The sequence below is a fragment of the Cebus imitator genome, unplaced genomic scaffold (genome assembly GCF_001604975.1).
Source record: "Cebus imitator isolate Cc_AM_T3 unplaced genomic scaffold, Cebus_imitator-1.0 Scaffold363, whole genome shotgun sequence".
Taxonomy (NCBI): domain Eukaryota; kingdom Metazoa; phylum Chordata; class Mammalia; order Primates; family Cebidae; genus Cebus; species Cebus imitator.
The window spans coordinates 2,132,840-2,155,834 of NW_016107678.1; the positions used below are offsets into that span (position 1 = coordinate 2,132,840).

Consider the following 22,995-nt stretch of genomic DNA (forward strand, 5'->3'; position numbering starts at 1 on the left):
AGGGTTTCACCATGTTGACCAGGATGGTCTCGATCTCTTGACCTCGTGATCCACCCGCCTCGGCCTCCCAAAGTGCTGGGATTACAGGCTTGAGCCACCGCGCCCGGCCCACATTTTACTTTTTATTCAAAATTTTCAAATTATTGTGATGCCATTAATGATGTGTAGAAGGTAAAATGAACAGCAAATTCAGAGGAAAACACAGGTGAGCCCAGAATCTAATCAAATATATGTATACATATATTTAAAACATTTTTGCATTGCTTTAACATTCACTGACTAAAACACATACAATAACACATACATTGAAAGAAGTCTGTCCTTTATTTGGAGCTTTACCAAAAGGTGTATATCATGCTGGAAAAATCACATTATAGAGCAATGCTAATGAAGGTATTTGAGTCACCAATTACAACACACATTTATTAGTCTAATTTACAGCTGCCTCATTCATGGTTATTCTACATGTAGATGTTGGTAGCATCTGATTACTTTATTCTGCCTCGTAGTAGAGGAGTGCCTGCATCTTCGGAAACTGAAACAAATAATATATGTAATGTAATTATTGTAATTAATTAATAAGTTAATAACTTTTCTTTATGTTAGAATACTGCATTTTTAAATGTACATATCTGTACATATATATATAAAATACACACCCACACACGTATGTATAGGTTATACTGTCTACGAGTTGTTTTGTTTTGTTTTGTTTTGTTTTTGAGAGAGAGTATAGCTCTTTTCACACAGGCTGGAGTGCAGTGGCACAATATTCGCTTACTACAACCTCCACCTCCCGAGTTCAAGCAATTCTCCTGCCTCAGACTCCCAAGTAGCTGGGATTACAGGCACCTGCCACCCCTGTCCAGCTAACTTTTGTATTTTTAGTAGAGATGGGGTTTCGCCATGTTGGCCAGGCTTGTCTCCAACTCCTAGCCTCAAGTGATCCGCCTGCCTCAGCCTCCCAAAGTGCTGGGACGAGAGGTATGAGCCACCATCCCTAGCCTGTTTTTTTCTTTTCTTGAAACAGTTTCTCACTTTGTTACCCAGGCTGGAGTTCAGTGGTGCGATTATAGCTCACTGCCATCTCGACCTCCCAGGCTCAGGCAATCCTCCCACTTCACACTCTAGAATAGCTGGGACCACAAGCACATGCCACCACACCCAGCTAACTTTTTTTTATTTTTCGTAGAGAGGAGGTTTTGCTACGTTGTCCAGATTGGTCTTAAACTCCTGGGCTCAAACGATATTCCCATCTCAGCCTCCCCAAGTGTTGGATTACAGACACTAGGCCTAGCCTTTTCTTTTTTTTTTTTTAAGTTCTTGCTCTATCGCCCAGTGCAGTGGTGTGACACAGTTCACTGCAGCCTCAAAATCCTGAGTTCAATCGATTATCCCACCTCAGCCTCCTAAGTAGGTGGGACTAGATACACGTGCCATCACTTCTGGTTATTTTTTTAAGAGGTAAAAAAAAAAAATACATGAAAGCTTATTTTAGAGCACTGAGTAAGAGAGTTCAGAAATCTCTTCCCTACAGAATTGCATTATATTGTAGCACAAAAAGAAACATTTATTTTGGGCCGGATGCAGTGGCTCATGCCTGTAATCCCAACACTTCGGGAGGCTGAGGCAGGCAAATCACCTGAGGCCAGGAGTTCGAGACCAGCCTGGACAACATGGTAAAACCACATCTCTACAAAAAACACAAAAATTAGTCGGGCATGATTGCGCACACCTGTAGTCCCAGCTACTCAGGAGGCTGAGGCTCAAGAATTGCTTGAACCCAGGAGGGGAAGGTTGCAGTGAGCCGAGATCGCGCCACTGCACTCCAGCCTGGGTGACAGAGCAAGACTCTGTCTCAAAAAACAAAAAAAAAAAAACAGCTTAATTTTTTAGTCATAGCCTTATGTGTAAAATTACCTCTAAATTTTTTTTAACTGCACAATACTGACACAAAAAATGAACTCTAAACTAAGAGCTTTATGAATTATCTTTCAGTTCTGCCAGTGGCTAACTACATGATCTTCAAGTCTCTTAAGCCCTTTAAACCAGTTTCCTCAAGTTCTTGTAAGGAACTGGAATTAAATTAACTCTAGGGTAATGTTCAATTTTAACATTCTAGGTTCCTACCTATCTAGTATTCATGAAACACATTCACAACTCAGGAAGACAATTATTCAGACCAGCAGTTCTTCCTATGTGTGGCCAATGGACCCTTTCAGAGAATAAAAAAGGCCACAATTATTTTCATAATAATACTGAGACATTTGCCTTTTTTACTGTGGTTTCATTTGCAAAAAGGATGCAGAAGCAATGATGGGTAAAACTTCTAGAGCTTTAGCTAGTAACAAGGCAGTGCCACCAAAACATACCAGAGTCACTGTACTTAAAGCCACAATGATAAAATTTGAGCCTTCAAGTGAAAAGTACAAAAGTAGACCTTATATCTGCCACCACGGCTATAAAAGCTTTCCAACAGAGAAGCTTACACTAAGAATATAATTTTTAATATTACCTAAATTTGGAAGATCTGCTATTTTTAGTAGAGACAGGGTTTTATCATGCTGATCTTGAACTCCTGGCCTCAAATGACCTGCCTGCCTTAGCCTCCCGAAGTGCCTGGCCCGGATCAAATAATTTTTAAATTTCTAATACAGCTAGTGCTCAACTTACGACCACGATTGGTTCCGACTGACCGGTCGTAACACGATTTGGTCGTAAGTTGAGTAGGCTATATGCACGCGGAGATGGTAGTGCTGCCGGAAGCTGGTCCGCACTGTCGTACACCCAGCTGGGCAACGTTTGTGCTGCCAGACGCGGAGCAGTCGTGGCTAGCGATTGTGGTCGTAAAGTTGAATGGTCATAAGTTGCATAGGTCCTAAGTCGATCAATACCTGTACAGTGAAAATATCAATAGATATAACCCACATAAATAAAATCTTTATGCAGTCTTCAGTAATTTTTAAGTATGTAAAAAGAGTTCTGAGACCTGAGATCCACTGATCAAACAAAACCTTACAAAGCCTCTTGCTAGCCAGTTTATATCCTCTAGTCATTCACCATCTAGAGTAGGCAAGAATGAAGGAAGATACATATACATCCTGTAACCTTTGATGTACATAATAATACCAGTATAATTCCAAATACTAAATTTGGGATGGCTACTTTCAAAGGTTTAATTCAAGCAGGTACTGAAAAATGGATAACAATGACTAAATAAAAGTGCATTCCAGACAAAGGGTTTGTCTGAACGAGAGTAAAGAGAAAAAAGAATGGTAATATGTTTGGCGGAGAGGCCAACGGGGCTAGACTGAAGGAGAATGGCAGAGGTGTGAGGAGCGCTATAGTGAAAAAGTGGGGCGAGATGAGGTCACAAAAAATTCTGAGTCACACAATGAGAGTTTAGAGACCAGGCATGGTGGCCCACATCCATAATCACAGCACTCTGGGAAGCTGAGGTAGGAGGATCACTTGAGCCCAGGAGTTCAAGGCTGCCATGATCTATGATGTTACGAATGCAGCCCAGCCTGGCTGAGAGTGAGACTCTATTTCTAAAAAACAAACAAAAAGGAAATAACTGAAGAGACTGGAAAAGAATAATGCTCTAAATGAGGCCACTGGATCTATTAATTAGGTTACAGAGTAGTCACTGTTGAGTGTTTAGGGAGAGAGCACAAATTAGAGTGAGTCTAGGGTCAAGACCTCATTAGCATTATATTAACTACAGGAAATAAGTATTTTACCCAGGGTTACAGAAAAATATTTTTTCCAAAGAGTATTTTGTCTTTCAACTACAACAGTTTTAAAGTTATTTCATTAAAACTTACGTGATTTTCAGAGAATTTATTTCAGAATCACAAAATACTGATTTTAGCACTTAAGCAGAACTCTAGCATCCTAATTTTATAACAAAACAATATATTATTGTGCTACATATTGAATCTCAACCTACTGCCTAAAAGAATATTATTCTTACTATAGGTAAGCCCACAAAGGTACATTTTAATGCAAACTCAACAAATGACATTTATTCAAGGAAAAAAAACTTATTCAATCCTTTTTTATTAGTAATATGAAGCACAATAAAAGATCAAATTTCATTTTGGCATGTTTATATCAAATATGTATTTAGCTGAAACTATGTCTATGCAAAAGTAATATGTGAAAATCCATATTTTATTAATATAATCTAGCAAATAATCATTTATTTTATATAAAGATTCTTCTCTTTACAAAAGAAATTACCACTGGGATACTTTAAATAGGAAGCTTTCCCAGAATAATAAAAAATTATAGGTCAGATGCAGTGGCTCATGCCTACAATCCCAGCATTTTGGGAGGCCAAGGCAGGAGGATTGCTTGAGGCCAAGAGTTCAAGACCTGCCTGGGCAACATAGTAAGACCCCCCCCCCAGCTCTATAAAAAGAAATTTAAATTACAATTCATTATTTAATTTACACAAAACTTAACAGAAATACATTTGCTTAAAGTACGTGCAAAAACTGTGTAATTATAACAGGTATAAAACTAAAACAGGTAGTTGTTAAGAGGCTTAAAAAACAAGAGCTGTAAGGAATGGCTTAGATTTGGATCCAGGAGGTCTCCTCTCTCTCATCTGCTGGCAGGGGAGGCTGAAGCCCTGTGTAGAACGGAAATCCGAGGGTGAGTCTGGCTCAAGAAAGTGAGTATCATAGAAGACCTGTCTCCCCTGGACTTGAAAGTGGGCCACAGATGCATGAATGTCACCATTTTACTATTATATGTGGAGGGAGATAAAAACAGAACAGATTAACCCTTCAGGGATTTTCAAAGCTCTAGGTGTTTAAAAGAGCACACAGAAAAAGCGAACTTAGAATTCCAAATGGAGCAAAGACTCTGGAGCCAGACCACCTGAAAACATCTTTTGACTCTACTCCTCACTACTTCTATCACCTTCGAAAACTACTTAGACCTCAGCTCTCTCAGCTATAAAATGGCATAGGAATAGTAACCTCATAGACTCAATGTGACAATTAAATGAAAAAATAACTGCAAAACACTCAAAGTGATGGCATATAATTGGCCTTCAAGAATTGTTATAATTATGCTGTGCTAGGATGATTTTAGATCACTCATTCAATCCATCATTACAATATAATGCCACCGTAACCCATCTGACATAAATCTTTCACTGTTCAATCATGCCAGCCTACTCAGTTGTCCATATGTTCTGAAAATACTAATCTATATCAGTGTTATATACCAAACGGCAGAATCCTAGAAAACAGGACCAAAGTCCACGACACTCTGAGCCAGTTCCAGAAACACGCCTTAAATAAATCATACCCCTCTGTAAACAGTTGCACATCTGGCAAAAAGGAAAAAAATGTGTCTAACAGCCCATTTTCTAACATATTTGCATCATTGTACGCAGCCACCAGGCTATCTCCACTTTTACTACTGACTTACTAAAATCACCAAATTGGTTTATAAATTCCTAACTTATCCTCGCTTTCCAAAAACAAAAAAAACAGATTATTAGTTAAAATATAAAATTAAATTCTGATTGAAATAAATATTTTCTAGTTGCTAAAACATCTATAGTGACAGCTGCTCATATGATCAAACTCATTCAGTTTCCATCCTTCTTTTCCCTCCTCCCACACCTGAAAGAAAAATCTTTCTTTAACATAAATGTCTTCAATTAGACATCTGAATACATGATGACCAGTTTTTCACTTCACATACATCTGTTTTCTTCATCATCTCAGTTGCCAATACAAGACATGGTTTTGTTTGAAATATCAAGCAAAAGAATAGATTCATAAAGTATTTTGTTTGTTCTCCTAATCTTCAAGATCAACCATGATGAACAAGAAAAGCAGAGAAACTAATACATTCCTCTTCAAAACACATACAGGTTTTTTGTTCTTCCCCCAGACACTAAGACCAAAAGGATAACGGACAGCAAATCATGCCCACAAACCAAAACACAGCTGGTTCATCTAATTTTAGAAAAACAATAACAAGGAAGAAGAGAAAAGTTCTCTCTGGAATAACTCAATCCTCAAATCAAGGAAATTCAAAGAATACAACATGGAAAAACTAAGAGCCTCAAATATATCCTGTGGGATTCTAATTCCATCAGTGTCAAATCAAAATAAACAATATGTTTTTAGAAGATCCCACAAAAGTTTAAAATCACCCCTTAAAAACAAAACAGAAAAAAAGCCCACTTACAGAGAAAATATCTTAATGGTTGGTTTCCAAGCACAGGTGTTACTCAGTTGATTCCAAACCTGTTTCTCATTTTCACCATACTCTTTAAAAAAGACAAGCTGGGAAACATATTTGTTTGTTTTTTTAACTCAGTTAAAACATTTATATCCAGAGGTATCCTTTATTTGTATGCTAAATTCTCACAGCCAGATGTTTATTAATTTGCTCAACTCCGGGCAGTATGGTTCCCCCTTTTCTGGAGGTCATGAACAAGACCTTCTCTAGCTGCTTCTTAATCTGAGTAAGATATTGTACTTCTTTTTCCCTGGATTCCTCAAGAGAATAAAGAAAATATAAACCATAATCTAATTGTTTTGGGGGGAGTATTACTTATATACTAGCATCCTTCATACCATCTCTTTAAGAAGAGAAATCCCTTTCTTTAGTAACCCTAAGGAATCTATCCAAAATATAAAGAGCACACACTTTTTGCCAGAATTAAGATTAGGTAAAATTGGCATTAGCAAAATATCAGCAGCTGCAAGATAGCAGCAAATTGCAACAGATTTATACAAAAATTTAATGTGTCCTCAAAAGGACTTGGGGAGGAAGAACAACTATTTCCCAACAGTCTTGCTTCCACTAACTGTTACTATATCAACGCTATGGTCTAGTGTTCTGGTTGTCAAAAAAAATTCCAGGTGAATACAAAGTTTAAATTCCAAAAAGCAAAAGACTTATTGCCAAAATATTTTTAATTTAGTCATTACAACATTTTTAATGAAAGAAACATGTATTCCATTAAACCAAGACTGCCTAATGAAGAAAATTTCAGAAAACCTCAGCAAGGTGTAACAATATATTAACAAAAATGCTTTGCGTTAACAGACCTAGATTATGCTTCTTGTTGGGTTATATGGATCATCAAAAATTCCTAAAGTAATTGTTCAGTTAAATGAGAAACTGAATAAACCATTTTCTGAAAACATGTATAAAATAATTAGTCCCAAGCATTTTGCAGATGCATAACAATGCTACAATTTATTTTATAATGTACAAAGGAAATGCTACAAATCCCCAAAGATTCTAAATAATGTCCTAGTTATTCTCCATTTGCTCCCTCATGTCCTCAATTCTTTCTCTGCTCTGCTATTGCACTGGGAGAACGAGCTTGAAATAAAAATAAAAATAAAAACAAACAAACAACAAATAAGCATCACTTGGGCTCCCCAGCTGGGTTCTAGTAATGTTAAGTCACTGGTGGAGACTCAGAGGAAGAGCGAGGAGAGGTCAGGGAACCTTCCTTCACGCCCCTCCTGCTTCAAAACCACAGCTCCCTCAAGCCCTCTTCCACAAAGCCAGCTTTCTGCTCTGGTAATCTCTGGAGAATTAAGAGTTTCTTGCTGCTGCTAGTCCCTGAGTGTTTTACCATGCTTGTTTGTTCTCTAACCTCTGCAAATAGCCTCTTCATGTGAACCATCAAGGGTAAAATCTCTTTCCTTTTGGGACTTTGCCTGATATGACTAAATACCAAGTCTGATCAGTACATTAGCTAAAGAAATCTAAATTTTTAAAGTCCATAGAAACAGGCCCTGTGACTCACGCCTGTAATCACAGCACTTTGGGAGGCTGAGGTGGGGGTGGATGACCTAAGGTCAGGAGTTCGAGACCAGCTTGGCCAACACGATGAAACCCCGTATCCACTAAAATTACAAAAATTGGCCAGGCATGTTAATGCATATCTATAATCCCAACTACTCAGGAGGCTGAGGCATGAGAATCACTTGGACCTGGGAGGCACAGGTTGCAGTGAGCCAAGATCACGCCACTGTCCTCTAGCAGGCAACAGATTGAGACTCCATCTAAAAAAAAAAAAAAAAAACAAATCTATGCAAACACCTATGTATACATTTTTGCTATTTGCATAATTGTTAAAAATTAACGATCTTTAATATTAGCTAATCACCTTCAAATAAAGCTAGTGAAAAAGTTGAAACAGTCATTACAATTGAATTTAGGTGTGAAACTTAGCACTGCATTTTCTTCTCCATATAAACGCTATAAGCCCCAAATAAGCTCTTTTAAAAAAAAAAAAATCAATAAAGAGATTCTGGTAACGTATTTCACTTCCCTGCACCACACAATGCCTGGTTAACCTAAGCAAATTGTCTTTATTCTTGTTGAAGCCCTCCGTAACTGTAAGATGAAAAACTTTAAGACAGTAGTTCTCTAATTCCAGTTTGCAGGTAAATCAAAAAAGGAAGTTTGTTAAATGCTAATGCTCAGGCCCCACCCATACTTTTTACTAGTTCCCCAGGTAATTCTGGCACACCCAATTTCAGAACTACTGAAAAATGGGCAACTTTGGACAAACACAGGGCTCACACCTGTAGTCCCAGCACCTGGGGAGGCCGAAGGGGGTAGATCACAAGGTCTGGAGTTCTGGCTAACACAGTAAGATCCTGTATGTACTAAAAACACAAAAATTAGCTTAGCATGGTGGCACACGCCTGTAGTCCCAGCTACTCAGAAAGCTGAGGCAGGAGAATCGCTTTAACCTAGGAGGCGGAGGTTGTGGTAAGCCGAGATCAAGCCATTGCACTTCAGCCTGGGTAACAGAGTGAGACTCCATTTCAAAAAAAAAAAGAAAAAAAAAGGCCAACTTCAAGATTCCAACCAAATCACTAATATATTGCTTTTTTTTGCTTTTGGATAATCCACATTAAACACGGCCAAAAAAAAAAAAAAACCCCAACATAGTAACAACAATAATGAATGTAAACTATGTGCTAGCCAGTGTGATCTGTGTTTTACATGTATTATTATCTAATTCAATCCTCACAAGAACGACACCAGGTAGGTAATATTGTTATTTCCATTTTATAGATGAGAAAACTGAAGCCCAGAGAAATTCAGTAATTTGACCAAAACCAGGACTGCCTCAGGTCTGCCTATTCTCTTACCCAGGAGCCGGACAAGAAAGCACTGCTATGCTTAAATGCAACTCTGGAGCCACAGGGCTGTCAGAGAATTAAGCCTGAGGACCATGTTGTTAGGCAAGTAACACCCTCCCATCTCCCTGCAACCCCAATTCCCACCCCTCACCCAACAAGCTATCCTGACTCCCCACACCCATCACTCCCTCAGCAAGTTCTCCCGCCTCCATGATGTGTCACACATCCTTGTAGAACATCACAAGTCTGTCTACATATATATATATGCGTATATGTGTGTGTGTGTGCATATATATATGCATACATATATGCATAAGCACTCTTTCCACATTGGTATCTACTACATGCCTAGTACTAGGAGAGGTCCAAATTCCAGCACCACCAAATGAGCTTGAGCAAATTTAACATCTCTGCCCTTGTTTCCTAATCTGTAAAATGAAGGGCATAACAGTAAGACCACTGAGGTGACACAGTGATTGAGCCAATATATATACAAAAGTACTTAGTTGACATAATACTTGACATAATAGCAAAAGCTCAATAAACAATAGCTGCTATTGGCCAGGCACAGTGCTCATGCCTGTAATCCCAGCACTTTGGGAGGCCAAGGTGGGCAGATCACCTGAAGTCAGGAGTCTGAGACTAGCCTGGCCAACACAGTGAGACCTCATCTCTATTAAAAATACAAAAATTAGCCAGGTGTGGTAGTACCCACCTGTAATCCCAGCTACTCAAAAGATTGAGGCAGGAGAATCACTTGAACCCGGGAGGCGGAGGTTGCAGTGAGCCAAGATCATGCCACTGCACTCCAGCCTGGGTATCAGAGTGGCACTCCGTCTCAGAAAAAAAAAAAAAAAAATAGCTGCTGTTAAAACTATACTTTGCCAGCCTCTTCTCTTACAACACCAACATATCAGTCCTACTCCCACTTATTTTTTGCTTGTTTTTTTGAGTCAAAATCTGGCTATGTTGCCTAGGCTGGCCTCGAACACTTGGACTCAACCATTCCTCCTGCCTCAGTCTCCTGAGTAGCTGGGACTACAGGCATGCATCACCATGTCCAACTCTAGTTTCCATTTATTTTCTCTCAGTCTTCTTTGCTGAAAGTGTGACAAATGATGGAACATACTTATATTTATCAAAGCAGGCCGGCAACAGTGCCATAACCCAATAGTCTGGGAGTCTTCAACAGACAGAAGGTCAGGAGTAGAATATTCCAGATCAAATAAGTCATTCATTCATTAGCCCTGAAATTGCACCACTTTGACAACTATTTCTCAACTTTAGGGTCACCCTGATTACATCCTAGTATGAAGAGTCTATAATTAACTTAATTCAAAACAATAACAAAATGTCATTACAGGGGCTTGGTCTTAATGACTGTATCCCTACAACTTAGAATAGTGCCTGGTCCATGGTAGACACTCAAATATGTTTTTAATAAATGAAGACTCAAAGGAACCAACACAGAAACACACACAGCTCTTTAGTGAGTCTTTACAAAGACAGTTGTAACTATCAGATCACTACCAATGCACAAAGTAATAAAAGTTATTTTCAAAATTCCCCCAGAACATTTTTCTCCTTCCTTTTTTTAATTGACTTTCTTTAAAAATTCTCCAACTAGAAAAGCTAATTACCAACTTCAGTCCATTAATCTACTAAAAATTTTAAAGTAGTTCTATAATGATGCATCATACTCATCTTCTACCTTCCATTAAAAAATAAAACTGTGGCCGGGCGCAGTGGCTCAAACCTGTAATCCCAGCACTGTGGGAGGCCGAGGCGGGTGGATCACGAGGTCAAGAGATCGAGACCATCCTGGTCAACATGGTGAAACCCCGTCTCTACTAAAAATACAAAAAATTAGCTGGGCATGGTGGCGCGTGCCTGTAATCCCAGCGACTCAGGAGGCTGGGGCAGGAGAATTGCCTGAACCCAGGAGGCGGAGGTTGCGGTGAGCCGAGATCGCGCCATTGCACTCCAGCCTGGGTAACAAGAGCGAAACTCCGTCTCAAAAAAAAAAAAAAAAACTGTAACAATTTAACAATCATCACTTTAGTGACCCTAATTTTTCAGAACTTTCTGAACCACTTGACTTGAACCCATAAGGTGAAGTTAAATACATAAGCAATGGGGGAAAAAGGGAAAACTTATTACTTTGGGACTACACAGAGAGAGGTTCCATTCTCAATGATGCTTCTAAGTAGCAACACTGACCTCAAACAAGTTACTTAATTTTAAGTTATTTATTTATTTAGAGATGGGATCTTGTTCTGTTACCTAGACTGGAGTGCAGTGGTACAATCACAGCGCACTGCAGTCTTGACCTCTTGGGCTCAGGAGATCCTCCCACCTCAGCCTCCCACATAGCTGGGACTATAGGCATCCACCACCACATCCAGCTAATTTTTGTATAATATTTTTCAGGTAAGGGTTTCACCATGTTGCCCAGGCTATTCTCAAACTCCCGGGCCAAAGTGATCCTCCCACCTCAGCCTCCCAAAGTGCTGGGATTACCAGCATGAGTCACCACACGCAGCCTGTATTTTTAATTTTTTGAGTCTCCATTTCCTCACCTGTAGAAAAGGAATAAATTTACTAAACCTACTTCATCAAGTTCTTTTAAGGACCAAATGTATATAAAATTATTTTAAAGCAATAAAATGCCATACAAATATAAGTTACTAGCTTTTGATACATACATTTTTGGATTTAAATGGATGGCTTCCATTTATCTTTTCATCTCTCTGCAACACTTTCTATTTCCTGGATCCAAAGATATGCCAGAACAGGAAGGAATCAGTTCACACTTGTAATAACTAAAACACAGCGGGCCCTCATCTTATTTGTTGAAAAGGATGATCATCCACATATATCAGAAGCCAAAAAATTCTGCCACACAAAATATATTACCTTGTAAAGGTTAGTCAGTGGGTTACTTTATTTTTTTATTTTTTTTTATTTTTTTTGAGACAGAGTCTCACTCAACCGCCCAGGCTGGAGTGCAGTGGCACAATCTCAGCTCACTGCAACCTCTACCTCCCAGGTTCAAGCTACTCTCCTGCCTTAGCCTCCTGAGTAGCTGGGATTACAGGCACCTACCACCAGGCCCAACTACTTTTTGTACTTTTAGTAGAGATGGGGTTTCACCATGTTGCCTCAAGCTGGTCTCAAACTCCTGACCTCAGGTGATCTGCCCATCTTGGCCTTCCAAAGTGCTGGGATTACAGGTGTGAGCCAGCACTCCTAGCCAGGTTATTTTCAAATAAAATAACAAATGACCTAACATATGCAAAAGACGCCTGTGTTTTTGTCAGGAGTTTCCTTTGTGCACATTACTCAGCATGATATTTACCCTATGTGAATATACACTGAAGGAATGTGCTTTGGTGTTTTGGTTTCACTTGAGACATACCTTCTATTTAAAAAATTATTTCCTCTCTCTTTAGCACCAGCAAGATTTCTAAAGATGCCAGATTTATTCTTTAGGTTTTACTTCCTATCCTTCAGTACTCACAGGGAAACCTTTTGGTGGACTTATGGTCATTTCTCCAACCATTACGTCATTCTTATACTAATCAATCAGAAAAATAAGCTAATTTTTGAAAACAGTAACTAGAAAGATATCGCAAAATATTTTAAGATTCCAGTCCACTCAAATTTGTCAAACAACTTCAAAACCATTTTAAATACAAAAGATCCTGGTTCCTCTGGACATAACATGACAGCCAGGCACAGTGGCTCATGCCTGTAATCCCAGCACTTTGGGAGCCGAGGGCAGCAGAGATCATCTGAGCTCAGGAGTTTAAGAAAAGCCTGGGCAACATGGCAAAACCCAAATCTACCAAAAACACAAAAAAGTTAGCCAGGCATGGTGGCATACACCTGTAGTCCCAGCTATTCGGGAGGCTGAGATGGGAGGATCACTCAAGCCTGGGAGGCGGAGGTTGCAGTGAGCTGAGATCATGCCACTGCACTCCAGCCTGGGTGACAGAAAGAGAACCTGTCTCAAAAAAAAAAAAAAAAAAAAATGTGTATAGACACACACACACACACACACACACACACACACCCCACCTCAAAAAGAGAACTCGGCTTATTTAACTCTAGTTCTTGATGTGTGTGTCACAGATCATCTATTACTAATTTATATTAGGTGGTGGCTTTGTATTTATGGTTGAATATGAATATCCCTGAGATGGAAAATTCCTAATAGTTCAAAGCAAATAAAGAAAAACCTGGTAAAGGTAGCTACCCAACTCAGCATTCCTACCTTTCTTCTCATTTACTCAGCTATATCCTACTGCTGAAATGCATGTTTCCTAGTGTGTTACAAAAAAAATGGGTTTTATGTGCTCATTTTGGTCATTTGTCTATTGCAGCTCAAGGGATATTCCACAGGCCATAGAAAAGATTTGCCCTAATAGTATCTAAATTACAATTTAATCATCTGAAAACAAGTCCCCCCTCCCTAGAGAATTAAATATGTAAAATTTAAAGGATAGCTACCGCATTTATGGGCAATAATCTTTTTCATTATAGGAAAATTTTAAAGTTCTATCCTAACCAGGAACATTACAATCTAATTCTAGTTCTTATAAACCTATCAAAGGTACAAGTGCACAACACATATAACATTCTAGAACTATATGAGAAATGAGAAGGCAGCAGCATCATTATTCAAGGCTGTCAACTTGAGAAGGAAGACAAAAACAAAGGATTCTAAATTAGCTCCAGAACTACATTCGTGGCCTATCACATCTACTCCTGGATGCTTTCATCAAACCTTGAATTACATTCTTTGACATAATACCAGTTTTGCCGGTTTAAACAGTCCACCAAGTGAAATGAAACCAAGGAAAACTGCTCTGGTTGGAAAAAGCAGAGGCTCCATGGTAAAATGACTCAGGTGTGGATCCAGACTTTGCCCCTCCGGAGCAAGCATTTAATTCTTTGAGCCTAGACTTCGTGATTTGGAAAAGGCCAAGGCCATCAGCCCAGAAAATAATTTTGCAAATCAAGTCCCTCGGTCTGTAATCTGTCCAATTATGGCAGGTGACTAACAAATGTGCAACAATCTTATACTAGTAAAGGGCCCGTTCACAAATTATTATGAAATATCTCATTATGGGTATCATAATTAAACTCAGATTGCAATCCCAGCAATTTGGGAGGCCAACGCGGGCAGATCGCTTGAGCTCAGGAGTTCAAGAACAGCCTGGCCACCATGGTTAAAACCCCATTTCTACTAATAATATAAAAATTAGCCAGGTGTTGTGGCAGACACCTGTAATTTCAGCTATTTGGGAGGCTGAGGCAGAAGAATCCCTTGAACCCAGGAGGTGGAGGTTGCAGTGACCTGAGATCATGACACTACACAGCCTGGGTGACAGGGCAAGACTCCTATCTCAGGGGAAAAAAAAAAAAAAGGAATAAATAAACTCTATGAGATTTATTTAAGTTATAACATTTTTCAATATTTTATTTTTAGATATTTTAATATATAAAAAAGAAAACTGTACAGAGGTTAGTAAATTCCTCTTAAAAATGACATTTTACATGTCAAAAATGGAGCCTCAACTATCAACAAACAGAAAGTTAAAATCAGTTAATTTTTTTTAAGTGTTTGGATGTTTATATCTATTCAAACCTCACATGGTCAAAATCTTTGAAACTTTCTAAAAAACTTTCTAAAGAAAGCTACATTTTGGAACCCAGATACAGCCCAATTGTCTAAACAATGGGCTACATGATACACCACAGACTCCAGGCAAAGTCAACAACAGGATGAGAAAAGAGCCTTCAGCCTCTCTCAGATTTCCTGGCCACTGTTATTTTAAAACCTGATCACGTAAACATAAACAGGAAAAAAATCCATTTCAGATAAGCTCTACTGGTTATGATTTACAATCTTTTGTTTTTAATACAATATTTAATTGCATTAATTTACATTAAATATTATAATTGTTCATTACATTTTTCTTGCTCATGTTTCTGGGCACTAACCAAGAATATATATGTACATCATATATAGTTTTATATATTATACAGTTTGTAACATGATCTTTCCTTAAATGTCACTCATACTTCTGTTACTGCCATTTACAATGGTTTCTGAAAACAATTTACAAAGATGGAGAATGATAAACAGCATGTCACACACAAAAAATGCAAAAGTAATGGGCAAATGTACATATGACTACAATGACTTGTTTACCGACGTGGATGTGGATGTAATTCCTGCCTAAAAATACTCAAAACAAGCTGGATATATAAAAGTCAGTGAGCCATTGTGAACAGCTGCATGGTTTCAAGCTCTAACTATAGCCTACTTTGTAACATTTGTGGCGGTTTCTACAATTAAAGGCAAAAGACACAGTTAATTTTTTTTCTTTTTTTTTTTTAAGTGCTGTGACTCGGATCAGAGGTAATTTTTTCACTAAACATTCTCCAGTTGAAAAACCACAACCCAAGACATCTAGGAAGTTCAGTTAATTTGTACAGAAATGCTGCTCTGCCACCAACCTTTGTACCATGACCACTACAAGTGCAAGTTCAAGATTCATGTTTTATGTTGTGAAGATAAGTTTCAGCTAAACCTTAAGAATGTTAATTTTTGACAGGCGCGGTGGCTCACGCCTGTAATCCAAGCACTTTGGAGGCCAAGGCGGGCAGATCACCTGAGGTCAGGAGTTCAAGACCAGCCTGATCAACATGGTGAAACCCCGTCTTAAAGAAGAAATAAATAAATAAATAATAAATAAATAAAGAAGAATGTTAATTTTTAGGGCAGGCACGGTAGCTCACACCTGTAATCCCAACGCATTGGGAGGCTGAGCGGGCGGATCACCTGAGGTCAGGAGTTCGAGACCAGCCTGGCCAACATGGCAAAACCCAATCTCTACTAAAAATACAAAAACTAGCTGGGCGGTAGTTCATGCCTGTAATCCCAGCCGCTGAGGCAGGAGAATCACTTGAACCTGGGAGGTGGAGGCTGCAGTGAGCCGACAGAGACTCCGTCTCAAAAAAAGAATGTTAATTTTAAAACTCTCAAATTCTGACTAGATAGACTGTATCTAAACCACCAGAGCATTAAAAAAAAATGAGACTTATTTAGCCCGTACAGTTAGTCTATTAAGTTAGGGCACTGCTCCTCGTTTCTCACTAATACTCGTAAATTAGGAGTTAAGCATCTTTCCACAGTATCACTTTATGCTAGGTAAGGTGTAATGAATTTTTTGAAACTGTATAGAAATACTTCTAAACTCGTATGTTCTAGGGATAACCCCATCAAATTATGTCCTATTTAAAATTAAAATATCAGAGTTTGAGCATTTTAATCGTTTTAGGGAGTTTTTGGAAATTAACAGAAAAAAGTTCTCGTTCAGTAGCATACCTGTAAATTAACATACTCAAGGTACTGAGAGACAAAGAATAAAGCTTTACAAAGTCTCAATCTGGTCTCCTACATGATTAGACTATTAATGGTATCTGTGATCTTCACATCTCAGAACAAATTGCGCTCTCCCTGCACTGAATTTTAAGCGTGTTTACAAAAGAGAAAATAAAACTATCACAAAGTGTCCAAGTCCGAGTTGGATACCTGAGTGCTCTGCTTCTACCTGGGAGCCAGGGAAGAAACATAAAGGGACCTTGGTGATGATAACCCGTGAAAGGGGACGGACCGTCTTTCTATGGAAACAAGAACCACCCCCCGCCCCACCGCGCGCGGCCGCCGCCGGGGCCGACCCATCACCTGCTTCTCCCACCCGCGTCGTCAGGCGGTGAACCGACGCGTCGGCCCGGGAGCAAGGCCGGGCTGGGGACAGCGAGACCCGGGAGCCGACGCCCCGCAGCGGGGGCTCCGGGACACTCACCGGTGCGGGCGTGAAGGCAGGTGCGCGGCGGCGGGGGTACTCTTGCGGGTCAGGCTGGAGAACGCGGTGAGAAGTGATGAGGGCGAGCGAAGAGGGCGACGACGCGGACGCGCACCAGGATGGGGCGGCGACAGCGGCCGGGCTGCGGCTAGCTTCCTGCTCGGACAGATCCCGAGTCGGTCCCCGCCCGCCGGCCGGCGCCCAGCCGAGTCCCCGGCACCGCGGCGTGCACGTCACGGCTACGGAGCGCCCGAGGGGGCGGGGGCGCCGGGGCCGCGGCCGGCCCCCGGGAGCGCGCCGGGAGGGGGCGCGCGTTCGGAGAGCGAGGGCGAGGTACCCCCAGAGTCTCCCCACCCGCGGCGCCGAGCCTCTGGGGCGGGGGTGGGCGCCCTGCGGCGCAGGGAGGGGCTGCCCTGGACAAGCTGGGAGTTCTTGTTCCTCGCTCGGCGAAACCGCCTCCTTCGCCGCGGTAGCTGTTTCCAGTCCCAGCGACGCAGGTCCTCTCCGGCTGATGCTGTGACTGTGCAGGCTGCCAACAGCGAGAATCCGTTCAAGCAGGGAGAAAGTTGTTCGGGGAGGGGCGAGGAGTGCGGGGCTCCGCGCGGGGGACCCAGGGACCAGGTGGCCGCGCCTGGGCGGCAGCGAGGCTGCGTGGCGGCTCCCTCGGCTCCGGATCGGGCCGGCTTGGGCTGGGCTGCCCTGCAGAGGGAGGAACGTTCCTGCACAACTAGGTTCCAGTCGGCCTTTGCAGGACCGAGGGCTTGAGATGTGAATTTCGCACCCCTTTGCTTCTCCCCACTCCCACCCTCGCCGCTGCGTTTACTTTTTAGGGCCCCTACATTCTCAGTCGTTTCAATGTTACTGTTTTTATATGTGACATATCTATGAGTCACCTTTTAAAAAATGAAGTACCTATGCAAATTTGAATTATATGGTGAAAACACATCATCTTTACGATAAAAACAGCTTGTGTTAAGGCAGCGAAATGATAATGGACTATAATGCTAAATGTATCCGCGGAAAAAAGATAGCCTACTTAAAAGAGAATTGCACGTTTTTCTGCAACATTTATATGTAGCGACTTGGAAACTTCTGGAATCCTAGAAGATTCCGAAGAGAAGACACATTTCTGATACTTAAAGGCTTCACGGTTCTCTTAGAGAAACAAAAAAACTAAGGTCTCATAAGATGTTTTAGCATTCCACTAAAACAAAATATTAAGAATAAAATAGAGGCTGGGCATGGTGGCTCACGCCTGTAATCCCAGCCCTTTGGGAGGCTGAGGCGGGCGGATCACGAGGTCAGGAGTTTGGGACCAGCCTGGCTAGTATGGTGAAACTCCATCTTTAATTAAAATATATATATACAAAAAATTAGCTGGGAATGGTGGCGCACGCCTGTAATCCCAGCTACTCGGGAGGCTGAGGCAGGAGAATCGCTTGAACCCGGGAGGTGGAGATTGCAGTGAGCCAAGTTTGCGCCACCGCATTCCAGCCTGGGCGGTGACAGACTGACTAGACTGTGTCTCAAAAAAGAATAAAATAGGGAAGTAAGAAAGAGGAATAGAAACAAAGAAAGGAAATAATTTAGAGCAATCTCAGAAATTAATTCCTAATTGCCAGAAGTTAAGTCTTAAGTATATAAAACTGAATTTCAAAGCAAACTGAAATAAAGAAGGAGAAAATGAAGATGGCTGTCTGAGTTCACTGCTCTGACTCAATATTGGATTTAATACTAAACGTCATTAGGCGAACCAATAGAAATCAATACTTTTTTTTAAATTTTCTTAATTTTTTTTTTGTTGTTGTTGGTAAAGACAGGGCTTGCGGTGTTGCCCAGGCTGGTCTTGAACTCTTGGCCTCAATCGATCCTGCCATCTTGGCCTCCCAAAGTGCCAGGATTACAGGTGTAAGCCACTACACCTGGAGAAATCAGTACATTTTAAAGATGTTTTTGTAGCTAATGACTTTGGGAATCTTTTTTTCTCTCCTTTGCCCCCGACTTTCAATCCATTACTGAGTGTCTTTGCTTCGGGCTCTATAATATTTCTCTATCAAATTCCTCTTTATAGCCACTAGCATTATCTTATTTCAGGCCACTATCATTTCAAGTCTTGCATACTGCCTTAGTCACCTAACCAGTTTCCCAGGCCACAGTCTTGTCCCCTTCTAATCCAGTCTTTACAATGTCATCAGTTAGTCTTTTATGTACTCCACTATTTAAATTCCTGTAATGGCACTCCCCAACTCTTGATCTAAAATGCAAACCACTTAAGACGTCTTGTAAGATCCTGCTTGGTTTAGCCACCAGCCACAAATTGGCTGTTTTTGTTTGTCTAACATAATGGGTATTTCTTTTCTTCCTCTTCTTTTTTTTTTTTTTTGGAAAAAGTCTCTCTCTATCTCCCAGGATGGAGTGCTCTGGTTCGAGTTTAGCTCACTGCAACATCCACCTTCCAGGTTCAAGGGATTCTTCTGACTCAGCCTCCCAAGTAGCCGGGACTATAGGCATGCACCACTACTCCTGGCTAATTTTTATATTTTTAGTAGAGACAGGGTTTTGCTATGTTGGCCAGGCTGGTGTTGAACTCCTGACCTCAAGTGATCTGCCTGCGTCGGCCTCCCAAAGTGGTGGGATTACGGATGTGAGCCATCACACCCAGCCCTTTGTATTTTGAGACAGAGTCTTGCTCTATTGCCCAGGCTGGGGTGCAGTGGTGCAATCGTAATTCAGTATAACCTCAAACTCCTGTGCTCAATGAATCTTCCCACCTCAGCCACATGAAGTAGCTAGGACTATAGCTACTTGCCACACTGCTAGGCAGTTATTTTATTTTATTTTTATTATTTTTTTTTTTTGAGACGGAGTTTCACTCATGTTACCCAGGCTGGAGTGCAATGGCGCGATCTCGGCTCACCGCAACCTCTGTCTCCTGGGTTCAGGCAATTCTCCTGCCTCAGCCTCCTGAGTAGCTGGGATTACAGGCACGCACCACCATGCCCAGCTAATTTTTTGTATATTTAGTAGAGACGGGGTTTCACCATGTTGACCAGGATGGTCTCGATCTCTTGACCTCGTGATCCACCCGCCTCGGCCTCCCAAAGTGCTGGGATTACAGGCTTGAGCCACCGCGCCCAGCCTATTTTATTTTATTTTATTTTATTTTTTTTAATAAATAAATAAATAAAACTGGGGTTTTTTATAGAGACAAGGGTTTTCTATATTGCCCAGGCTGATTTTGAACTCCTGGACCCAAGTGATCCTCCTGCCTTGGCTCCCAAAGCTCCATAATTGCAGGTGTAAGCCACTGTGCCTGAACATGTTTTTTCTTTTAATTGAATTTTAATGCCTTTTCATTGGTTATGGGGTCACCAATTCATTGCTGCCCAAAAGTCACAAAGCTATCTGTCTTAAGCCAGGCTTCCTTGCACAATGTTACCTGCCTGTCTTTGGAATGACTTACATTCACTGTCCTAGCCCTGCTTACCTCTCCAATCTCATTTCTACCCACTGCCTTTCTCTATTTCTTGTCCTTTATATTCAGGCCATTCTGAAGTACTTATGTGTCCCAGAACAGAAGGCTATGCTATTTATTACATTGGAGCATTGCCAAGCCAAATCCAATTAATCCTTCAGAACAAAGCCTATTTGTTCCCTCCAATAAGTTTTCCCTACACTCCCTTGGTGCAAATCCTAGCTGCTTTTTGGTGCTCTTTCCCGTCTCTCACTTAACACCCATTGCACATATCTCTTCAAATACATATTTCACTATTGCTTCTTAAGTTTACTTCTAAGTATCCTCCAACTGTACTGTAAAATTCCTCGAGGTCATAGTAAGGGACTGATCTTTGCATCCCTAATGCTGGGCAGAGTGTCTTTCACATGGCAGTCACTCATTAAGCAGTACCTACCATTAGTATTAGTATTGAATAAATGGGACGGATGAACAAACGGCAAGAGAGTTGACACTTGTAAGAAACTGCATGTACTGGCAAGGCACAGTGACTTATACCTGTAATCCCAGCACTTTAGGAGGCCGAGGTGGGTAGATCGCTTGAGCCCAGGAGTTTGAGCATGGCGTAACCCCATCTCTACCAAAAAATACAGAAAATTAGCTGAGCTTGTATTCCTAGCTACTAAGGAGCCTGAAGGGGGAGGATTCTTTGAGCCTGGGTGGGGGAGCTTAGGCTGCAGGGAGTCTTGATCGCGCCACTGCACTCCAGCCTCAGTGACACAGCAAGACCCTGTCTCAGTAAAGAAGAAAAATTGCATGTGCTGTTATTAAGCATGGTGAATATAACTCATCTTATTTGTTGCCAAAACTCATCTTAAGTTATTCCATATCTCTACAGTCATGCACTTAACCATAGGGATACATTCCGAGAAATTCATCTTTAGAAGATTTTGTCTTCGTGTGAGCATTATAGAATGTATGTACACAAACCTAGACAGCATAACCTACTATATGTCTGGGCCATGTGGTGTAGCCTGTTGCTTCTGGACTACAAACCTGTACAGCTTATTACTGTAGCGAATACTGTAAAAAACTATAACATGATGGGAAGTGTTTGTGTATCTAAACATAGACAAAATACAGTAAAAATATGGTATTATACTCTTATGGGACCGCTGTACAGCTAGTGCTCGACTTACAACCACGATTGGTCCGACAGACCGGTCATAACACAATTTGGTCATAAGTTGAGTAGGCTATATGTACAGTACTGTGAAATGATGTTATAAAAATCTTTAAGTCATATTTTATCATAATTTTCTTTCATTATTGTTATATATCATAATTTAATTTTCTTTGTTCATTTTATGCCATTTGTATCATCTCTACACCATTTTGTTTCTTATTTTTACATTCATCAGGTTTAAGTAAAACACTGCATTACCAGTACAACTGGTTTAATATTTGCAAAACATACAAAATTACAAAATACAGGTGTAAAAAATACCATAGGAAACATTTTCCCAATTGCAAAACATATCAAAATATGTAAACATGTACGAAACATTTTATTGGCCACTGGTGCTTGGCTGCGGATCGTTGATTTGTCATCTGAGGCAGCAGTTGGGGTTACCGGAGTTGGTTTTTTCATAAACATGGTGAGCTTTGTCTGAATTGTATGTTTCTTTTTTTCTTCATAAATTTCACAGTACGGACGAAACACATCGTGTGCCATCTGTTCAATCCTTGCAAATCGTTCAATGTTTGGGTCCATTGCTTCGAAATGTATAAGAAGGTTATTCAGTAAAGATAAACCGTCTGATAATCCCTTAGTGGTGAACTTTCTTTCTGGCTCCTCCTCTTCTTTCTCTGCTTCTCTTCCTTCTTCTTCTGCCACTCTTTCTTCTTCCAGTTCGATTAGCTCTTCATTTGTAAGTTCTCCGGATTCTTTGTCTAGCAACTCTTCGACCTCTTCCATTTCACACTCCAAAGAAAGGTCTTTAGCAAGTTTTACTATTTTTTCCCCAAATCGTTTCAAGTTCATGTTCACTGTCAAATCCGTCAAAATCATTAACATAGCGCTTAACACAATTTTTCCAGATGCCATTCATGCACTTTGTCGTCACAGCCTCCCAGGCGGTAGCAATATTCTTGATACACATCAAAATGTTGTAGTGTTTCCAAAAATCTCGCAATGTTAGTTCTGAGTCAGCATCTATAGCGGATGTTGCTTGAGCGAAGGTGGTTCGGAGATAGTTGGCCTTTAATGTAGCAATCGAACCTTGGTCCATAGGCTGGCTGAGTGCAGTCATGTTTGGCAGAAGAAAAACAAATTTTACATCTGGATGGAGATTGCTTAGATATGGTGGGTGTCCAGGCGCATTATCGAGTAGCAATAAAATCTTGAAAGGAATATCTTTCTCCAAACAATATTCTCGAACTTGAGAAATAAAACAGTTCATAAACCAGTCTTCAAACAATCCTTGTGTCATACATGCTTTACGTTGAT

At 40.6% G+C, this 22,995-nt stretch overlaps 1 protein-coding gene across 3 annotated transcripts in view; it reads right to left on the reverse strand.

Moving 5' to 3' along the window:
• Nucleotides 1-17,280, reverse strand: part of MYO6 (myosin VI) — a 159,735-nt gene extending 142,455 nt beyond the window's left edge. For all 3 annotated transcript variants that reach the window (XM_017506839.1, XM_037730814.1, XM_037730815.1), the window contains exon 1: nucleotides 17,033-17,280. The gene's annotated coding sequence lies outside the window, so the exon portion shown is untranslated. The remainder of the gene's footprint in view (nucleotides 1-17,032) is intronic.
• Between the last annotated feature and the right edge of the window lie 5,715 nt (nucleotides 17,281-22,995).